This window comes from Maylandia zebra, linkage group LG5 (assembly GCF_041146795.1).
Source record: "Maylandia zebra isolate NMK-2024a linkage group LG5, Mzebra_GT3a, whole genome shotgun sequence".
NCBI lineage: Eukaryota > Metazoa > Chordata > Actinopteri > Cichliformes > Cichlidae > Maylandia > Maylandia zebra.
The window spans coordinates 19,522,724-19,532,556 of NC_135171.1; positions in this window are offsets into that span (position 1 = coordinate 19,522,724).

The window sequence follows — 9,833 nt, forward strand, 5'->3', positions numbered from 1 at the left end:
CACACCACCACAACAGACATCTGCTTTTCTTGTCACCGCTGTCGGGTGTGATAATTAGAATTTTGTAAGTTGCAGAAAATTATATTTGTCACCCACTTATCAATAAATCGCTCTCGCTGAGAATGAATGATTTATGAATGCTGGTATAGCTGATGTCACAGTCCACTTTTGTTGCCTTTGAGATTTTACTCATTAGCCTGAATAATAACTGTCACTAATTCAAGCTGTTCTCGAATGGCTTTTTGAATAGAAGGAGAGGGAGAGAGTGCGAGCGAGAGAGAGGCAGCAATAGAGAGGAGAGATTAACTCCAGTGAGCTCACTCTGAGAGGCCCAGGAACGGCTGAATATTGTTCTAGTGGTGGGGAGAAGGGGCTGGTGGGGTGGTGGTGGGGTTTGAGGGAAGGAAAAAAAAATCCCTATGCAACCAGAGAAATGAACTTGATGATCTCAAGGGGGCGGGGGGAGGATCACCATTCCTTGCTCCTGACAATCAAAATTAGATTGGCCAGCACTGTGTCAACACTAGCCTCAGTTAAGGCATGACAGGGGGAGGGAGGGAGCACACCCCACTCACCCCCACCCCCCTGTGGGTGTTTGAGAGTTTGCCATGTGAACTATGGAGACCCCACAGTGCCTTTCACTGACTGCTCAAGCCCCAAAGAAATCCTCAAGCCTTTTTTATTGGTCGGCACTGTAACCGATGGCACCTCTTCCCCCGAGTTTCATATTTTGGCAGCTCATTAATGCTTCAGTTTGGTACTTGGCTTCATTACACCCCAAAACTTGAAGTTCTGGGATTTTAATCTGCAAGAAATAAACGTGGGGGCATTCCTTCACGTTTTTAACCTTTCACTCCTCCTCACTTCATCCCGTGTGAACTCTTAAGGTCGGCTGACCCGTGGCATTAAAGCTCAAATTCATCCAAACAGCCCTGCCCCTTTTGGTGTTCTCTATATATTAGTATATTAAAGGGATGTACTTTAAAACTGGCAAACAAACAAAACATGGAGATAAAAAGATATAGATAAGTACATGCGACTGTTTATCAGGCCGTTCACATTTTATCCTACATATTAACCAAAGGAGAATGCTACCCTTTAGAGCAAAAAACAAAACATCAGCAGAACACACTGCATAAAGCAAATGTGAAAAAAATAAAAACAAAAATGTTTAAGATGTTGTGATTATGAAGCAATCAGTTTAAGTTGTCAAGAGCCTGAAATGAGGCCTTTATTTTGTTTGTATTTCCCCCACATTAGCTATTGGTGTAAAAGGAGAGTTAAGAGGAAGTTGATTAAGGGTTGTGTTTTTGCAGGTTTGGTCAGTGACCTGGAATATTTGGTGTGTCCAGCCTTACCATTAGAGAGGGAGTGCAGCTGTGTCCTCATCTAACCCCCTTCTTTTTATTCCTGTTTTATCATCCCAGTGAAATTCATCTGAAGCAACTCAACAGAGGAACAACTTTTGTACGTTTTCTTGATTATAGAGACACGGCATCCTGGTGTTTTGGGTATTTTGTGTTATGTTATTGAATTTATTTGCTGCAGGATTCATTAATGGTATTACATAATATTTCTGAGATTCTTACTCCTGGGTTTTTGTCTCCTGTTGATCCACAGATTTAAGATATTGCAGTGATAGGATTAATACTCGTGGTACTGCAGGGGCAAGAGTGTGGGGTTTTGTTTTTCACTCTTAAGCTGATTCCTGTTGTTGCCAAAAGAGAGATGTCCGACTGACTTTCAAGCAATCACACGCTGCTGTGAGGAGCATTCAAAATAAATGGAGCAAATGTGCTGATTGCTGTTTACTGGCAGAGGAGGATGTCATTAAGACGTCGTACCTGTGAGGACTAGAAAGAAAACTATCTGCTTTTTATGTGTTTTTCTTATAGATACACCTTCCTCTAAGCATTTGTCTCCATTTTGGCAAAAATCCTGTAACACATATTATGGTTAGGGGGATGAGGGGTGAAATGAGGACATGAGGAGAAAAGGAAAAACAGGGAATAAAATGAAAACAAACAACATCAGCAGGTAGTAATTTGTTAAGTATTTACTAGATAGTTAACCTACAATTTCTGTGTGAAATGTAAAATGATATTTCACATCGATGCATATGTAATTAATGCCTGCATTTTGTATTGTGTGCACTTAAAAACACTCCAGTTTATTTAAACAACTGATGAATAAAAATGCTCTCATGTCCTACATTGAGGTGAAGCAGCTTTCAGAAGAAAGCTCAAGTATTTTTTATGTAGAACATTTAAAACCGTGTGTGTATTGTTTTACAATACAATACACACATTGAAAAGTTTCACAGCTCCAGAGATCAGCAGTTTTCAAAAGCTTGAGAAAAACGTAAAAATAAACTTTTTAAAAAGCCACAGCTTGTCCGAGGTCACACCAAATAATTAACTCATAGTAAATTAATTACCTTCAATTTCCCAAGGTTTATAAGTAAAATGCATTTCACTCACTGACATTTCACTTGCTGAATTCAGGAGAATGAGAGGGTCTGACTGCAGAGGGTTTTCAGACTTATAATTGAAACATTTGTGACTTCCTTACGTGTGCCTTGTATTTAAACAAAGGAAATCCTTCAGGGTTGGGGTTGGTCATCTTGTCCCCAGGTATACTCTGTGGGTCTGTGAGACTGTACTGCGACATGCCCGAGCAAAGCTGCACTTCACCTCCACCATCTCACCATCAGGGCCAGCAATTGTCTGCTTTGAACCAGATGGTGTGCTGGGAGCACAAAAGAGTGACAGCTGTCATTCATGGGAATGAAAGAGTCTCTGTAGTGAGCTGTGAGTTAATGTGTGCAAGCTGCACCGGAGGAGAGAATAAAATAGATTAAATGAAGTTGGTAACTGTGTTTCCCTGCATCAAAATAGAAAGGTGGCAGGGTTAGGTTACGTGAAGCAGACTAAAATCGATGCAAAGGTACAAACTCAGGAGTTCGATGTATGACTAAGTGTGAGCTTTATATTAAAAGATGATAAATGTACAATAAAAGTGTTTCGGTTTTATTCTTTTCTCTGCATTTAGAGAGGTTAGGGGTGATTTACAGCTCATAAAAGTGAACCATATGACAAAATCTGAACCAAACCAAAAAGAAAAAAATATTTATGATCAGCTTGAAAAGTCAGGTTTATTGCAGTGTTGATAATTATAACATTTAATGAGGATTTTTCAGTGTGACCGTTCATTTTATTGTCACGTGAGACTCTGAGTGTGTGACCTTTCTTGAACAGGCCCCCTCTCTAAACAGCAGCCCATCTCCAAGCCAGACAAAAAGGTGTTACTGATAACTGTGTCCAGCAATTTAAGTTGTTGAGTGCTGCCCCCACTTCACCTTCTTTCTAAACTTTATGGCTATAATTGCCATAAAACTCCTCCTAAACCCTCCCAGCCCCCACCACCCTGAGATCTTTGTGACATGTTCAGCACTCCCATTGTACTGTACGTTTTCTTCTCCTTCCATAAGAGCCAGTATGGCATACTTTAGTTCTTATTTAATGAAGCTGGGTCAGAGTTCATCATGTTAGCGGGTTTAAGGCTCTAAGTGCAGCATTCAGCCCTTAACACTTCATGTCCAACTTGAACAACCCCTTCTTATGTGCCAAAACAATAAAAACATCCATCAATGTCCCTGTCTATGTAGGGCGCTTATGACTGATGATGTGTACGGTGCATTGACGCACTTGAGGGCCAGGGGACTGTGTGAATGTTTGTTTATGTCGAGTGAGGATTTGTCAAAAGGTTTATGTCATTGCTGGCATCGGGCTCCTCGAGCTTGTACTGGGTGGTCTTTGTCTGTTTGCATCCGTAAAAAGCTTCGTTCTCACTCTCGTTTGTCCCCTATTGATTCTCTAAATTAGGTTGATGAGAGGCCCTCCTATCAGGTGGCATATTAATTGGGTCAGGCTGGATTTTATATGAAATCCAAATAATGGCAAGTCGAACCCCAACACTAAACCTTTGTCCTGCAAGTGCTCTCTTTCACCAATTAGCCTCGCAGTGAATCTGCTTCCTGCCACCTCTGCGGCCTGTCACTATGAACCAAGAATTAGGATGCCACCAGCTGCTCAAGCAAGTGTGTATGTGTGTGTGTGTGTGTGTGTGTGTGTGTGTGTGTGTGTGTGTGTGCATTAGAGGAAGACAGGAGTGTGTTTGCTTGTTACTACTGAGCAGGTCCTGTCCTCTGTATTTGTTTTATTTATATATTAGGTTTGCATAGCCCGTTTAAGAACTTCCATCCATCTATTTATCCTATTTAAATTTCTGCAAGTTTAAAGGTTCATTTTCAATTTGGTTACATTTAGTAGTTTTAGGACAACAATACGAAAAATAAATGTATCAGCATTTTCCCTCTTGACATCCGGGTGACAGTATTTATTACAATTATAGTTTTCATGTATAGTAAGTGCAACATAAACAAACCCAAAAAATATTACGATCTAATTTAAAATGGTCACCATTTTTTAAACAAGAACTAAATGGTAATCTTTGCTTTTACACTTAGCTTATCCAATTCCATTCAATTCAATTTACGTATATAACACCAAATCACAACAGCAGTCTCCTCAAGGCAATTTATACTGCTAGATAAACACCCTACAGTGTTAGAGAGAAAAACGCAAAAGCATTAGGTGATTTTGGGAAGGAAAAATATTGTTTTCACAGGAAAAAACTTGCAGGATCAGGCAGCGGCACACATTTGGTCACGGGTGAGGAGAAAGATAAGAGAAGGAACAAGAGAAAATGTTTAGTCTACTCTGAACTGTTGAACATGTATAAAATTGGTTTCAATAGTAAAAGAACAACAACAACAACAACAACAAACCCCCCCCCCCCCTTAAAACAGATTTTGTAAAAGCTTTTGGGTGAACTCCAGGACTAACAAACATCATTAACTTCCTGAAAAAACACAAATTAAAAAAGCTATATAATAATGTGAAATAATGTTCAGGCTAACGTTGTTAGCATGTATTGTTTTAATGTTTATAATGTTAGAAAATAAGACATTTACTTTTATGGTTAATTTCATGTAATATTTCTCATTTCCTCTCTAATGGTGCGCTAACACCAGGGGTTCAGTTCTTCGCTTGAGTTCAGTTTGTTTGAGTGTGATGACGGTGTACCGGACATGCTATGCATAACTGCTGTAATTACATCTTAAGGCTTCCTCACTGAGAGCTGCCACAGTGAAAATCTCCTTGTTAGATAAACAGCAAATATCTGACAGGACAGTATGTCACAGCTTCCCCAAGTAAGCCACAAAATGCATAAAATCACGAACCACATTGTGCTTTGCGAAAGTGCTTTTCACGAATGCATAGTGAGAGAGCTAAGAGCAGGAAAGGAGCTGAGATGCTCTGACAAACAGAAGTGTACTTGGCTTGGATCTGTGAGAGCAGGACAGTTGGGGGTGGGGGGCTGGTGTGAGTACAGTCTGAAAAAGGTATTTGTCCAGTCAGTCTTGAGGTGGTTATAAATATTATGTAGCTATGAGCATAAAAAGCTCACATTGACTCATGATGAGAATTGAACATGAGCAAAATAAAGCAGGAAACTCAACACAAACGGATACAAGTTAGCTAGTTAACCCTAGTTAACCCTAAACTGTCTAACTTCCACCTGCAACTTCATTTAAGTGTTGGTAAATGTTGACTTTGACTGTACAGTAAGTAAGTAATGGTTGACACATTTGAAATGTGATCTAAAATGATCATTTTATTGATTTGAATACAGAATTTTCTCTTAAAACTATTATAAACATAAAATTTAATGTTCTAAGACAAAGTGTTTGTTTAGGTTAGCATAATTTTACCCATTCTAGACAGCATGCTGCCAGAATAGAAAGGTAGAGCTCATCATGCTTGTGTAATGCACTTATACCTACAATTTTTTTTTCACATATATGTTGAATTTAGTCTATTATTTGGGCTCCTTCAAGTGTTAATTTGCATAATAGTCTGCAATAAATTCGTCCTCTTTTTTATTTTTAGTGTACTGCAGATATTAAGCAGCAATGAGTTTAAACATTAGAAGGTCTTCTAGTCTTAAATGTTTTAATGGTACAGTCTGATTTGGTAAATTGAAATATTTTATGTACATTTTAATCTTAAAGGTAGGACAGATGCACACGACAGGGGTGCCCTTTGTCACCTCTCCTTTTTGCCATTGCAATTGAACCGCTAGCTATTGCTCTGAGACACTGTGTTGAGGTTGAGGGAATACGTTGTGGGGATATCGAGCATAAAGTCTCTCTTTATGCCGACGACATGCTCTTGTTTATTTCCAACCCTTCAAATAGCCTCCCTAAACTTTTAGATGTACTCAAGGAATTCGGGACAATTTCCGGATATAAGGTGAATTTCGGGAAAAGCGAGGCAATGCCTTTAGGTACAATAACCGGGGAACTTTCGTCTATTTTAGCAGCTTTCAAGCTCAGCTATAACAAGTTCAAATACTTGGGCATTTGGATTACGCAGAACCATAGAGAGTTGTATAAAACTAATTATCTTCCTTTATTGTCTGAGCTAAAGGAGGATTTTGGAAAGTGGGAGTCCTTGCCTCTTTCGCTGGGTGGTAGATTAAATATCATTAAGATGACTATATTTCCTAAATTTCTATATCTTTTCCAGTGTCTTCCAATTTTTTTTAACTAAGTCATTTTTTAATAATCTAAATAGTCAAATCTCCTCCTTCATTTGGAACAAAAAACCACCTAGGCTGAAACAGAGTGTATTACAAAGACCGCGGAGCGCAGGAGGCTTAGCACTCCCAAATTTTCTGTTTTATTACTGGGCAGCTAATATAAGAGCATTATTGTACTGGATAAAAGACCATGATAATTTATCATCATCATGGGTAACACTGGAGCAGCTGTTGGTGAGTCAATCTTCCCTGATGTCTTTGCTGTGTGCCAGATTACCTCTGGCTTCACCACGAATCCTCTTGTTGTCCACTCACTGAAATTATGGTATCAGCTCAGACGGCACTTTAAACAGACTGAACTCTCTCTTAATGCACCACCGCATAGACATTGCATGTTCTCCCCATCCTTAACGGACAAGGCATTTAACATATGGACAAAGCTTGGAATAACATCAATGACTGCTCTTTTCACGGACAATATCTTTTCGATTGTGGCTCAAGAGTTGAGAGTTCGCCTTGTAATTGGAAGGTTGCCGGTTCGAGCCCCGGCTTGGACAGTCTCGGTCGTTGTGTCCTTGGGCAAGACACTTCACCCGTTGCCTACTGGTGGTGGTCAGAGGGCCCGGTGGCGCCAGTGTCCGGCAGCCTCGCCTCTGTCAGTGCGCCCCAGGGTGGCTGTGGCTACAATGTAGCTTGCCATCACCAGTGCGTGAATGGGTGTGTGAATGGGTGGATGACTGGATATGTAAAGCGCTTTGGGGTCCTTAGGGACTAGTAGAGCGCTATATAAATACAGGCCATTTACCATTTACCATTTTCCTCATTTGAACAGCTGGTGAACAAGTTCAAGATCCCTCAGTCACACTTTTTTAGGTATCTACAACTCAGGAATTTTGTTGCTTCTAATACTGACTGCTTTCCGTCCTGTCCACCTCCATCCCTTTTGGATGATATTTTTGATTTTAAACCAAATGCTAAGCGGGTTATAAGTGATGTTTATGAGCTGTTAAGTAATTTTAGGCTGTCCACATTGCAATCACTTAGGGAACGATGGGGAAGTGATCTTGGCCAACGGATTGCAGATGAGACTTGGCATAAGATAATCAATAGAATTTCTTCGTCATCTATTTGCCTTAAACATGTGGAGATTCAGTTCAAAGTTGTTCACCATCTCCATTGGTCTAAAACTAGACTGAGCAAAATCAAGGATGGGTTTGACCCCACATGTGACCGGTGCAAACGAGAGCCTGCTTCCCTATTTCACATGTTCTGGGCATGTCCAAAACTGGGTGGCTTTTGGAAAAGCATATTTGAAACCATGTCCAACATATTTGGTGTTCCAATTGCACCCTGCCCGTTTATAGCTATTTTTGGGGTGACGCCTTGTGATGCCAGTCTTTCCAAATCACACTCTGACTGTTTGTCAATATTGCCATAATTGTTGTTGGAAGCAATTCTTTGTTCAATAAAAAGACCTTGATCAAAAAAAAAAAGGTAGGATAGATAAATAAGAAACCAGTTTTACCATTGGCACTTGATAATACAGCCCACAGCGGGTGCAGTTCTCCTAGAATTAAATGAAATCTTCTTCGATTATGTGAAATTGTGATACAAAGTGTTTCCTACTTACAGTTAAAAAGTAAACACCATTAAACTTTGTGGGTCAAAGGCTCTTTATTGTCTTTTAATGATGGGTTTTATCAAAAATATTAGTTGTTTTGTGCAAACTTTTCAATCATAAGTTACAAAAAGGCTGTAAAAAGTAGAGTCATGTGAATAGAATTTTTATTTTTCTATTATCTTTTTGATTATCTTTTTGGTGTAAATTTGACCAAACGTAATAATAATAATGATGTCTGCACAGACAGGATCAGATGCACTTTTTGAACAAATGCCCTCAACTGAAGGACGAGTTTAAGTAAATGAAAAGAATTTTTTCTTTCCTATTAAATGGTGTTTGTCCTGTTATGCTTATTTCAATTTGTTTATCCAAGTGTTATTTTTTCATGTTCTTGTTGTGTTTGTTGCATTCAGTATAATTTCCTTTTGTGTGTGTTGTATTTATTTTTTATTAAAAGCTTCTGAATGCAAATCACCCTAAACAGTGAAAGGGAGAACAATCCTTATCACATTTTACATCTCTTATCAGAGTATAACTGAATAGTCAAAAATCCCTCATACAAACAAAAACAACGTGTAATTACGCTGTAAGATCGGAAAACTATGCCACTTCAGCCTGCTTCCATTAAAGGTATTACCCATTTACAGAGTCAGTCAGGGAAATATGTTTATTTCTATGCAGAAATACATGGAAGATAATCACTACTTAAATGTAATATATAATAATTTCTTCTTTCCTGTAAAAACTTGAATTTTCACCCCTTATTCCAGTGTATACGGATAAGCATTAGTTTGTAAATATAATTACCTTGTTATTCTAAGATAAAAGACCTTGAAATTCCTTCCATATTATAAAGTGCTACAGATTTTCTTGCTACAGTCACGGCACTGTTCAGATGAGAGAGGCAAAGTAAGCTCATAATCCTGTCTGAAAACAAATATGTCCAATTTTAAAATGTGGTGAAAAATGGGAAATAATGAACTTCATCTGTTTGCAGTTATCAGTCTTTACCATCATGGTAAAAATAAAGATTTTACATATACATTGTATATACATAACTACCAAACATGACATCTTACACCACATCATTATTTATTTTATTTTTTTTATTTTTTTTTTTAACAAAAAGTACGCTAAAATGCAGAAGCAATGTGTGAAAATCAGTAGCTTGCAGCACCATCTTTAGCAGCAATAATGTGAAGTAATTGTTTTCTGTGGGACTCTATCAGTCCCTCACATTATTCTCTTCTGTACCAGGTTGCTTTTTTTCATTGAGAGTTGTAACCACTGATTTATCTGCAGCTCTCTCACAGCATCTCAATCAGGTTGAGGTCTGGACATTGGGCTGTTGCAGCACCTTGATTTGTTTCTTTTTCAGTCATTCTGTTATGGGTTTGCTGGTGTGTTTGGGATCATTGACCTGTTGCTTGACCTAATTTTGCCCAAGCTTTGCCTGTCGGACAGATGGCCTTTCAGACTTAATGACTCCAAGGTGCCCAGGTCCTGTGACTGCTAAACAAACCCAAATCGTCACCCCCTCCACCAC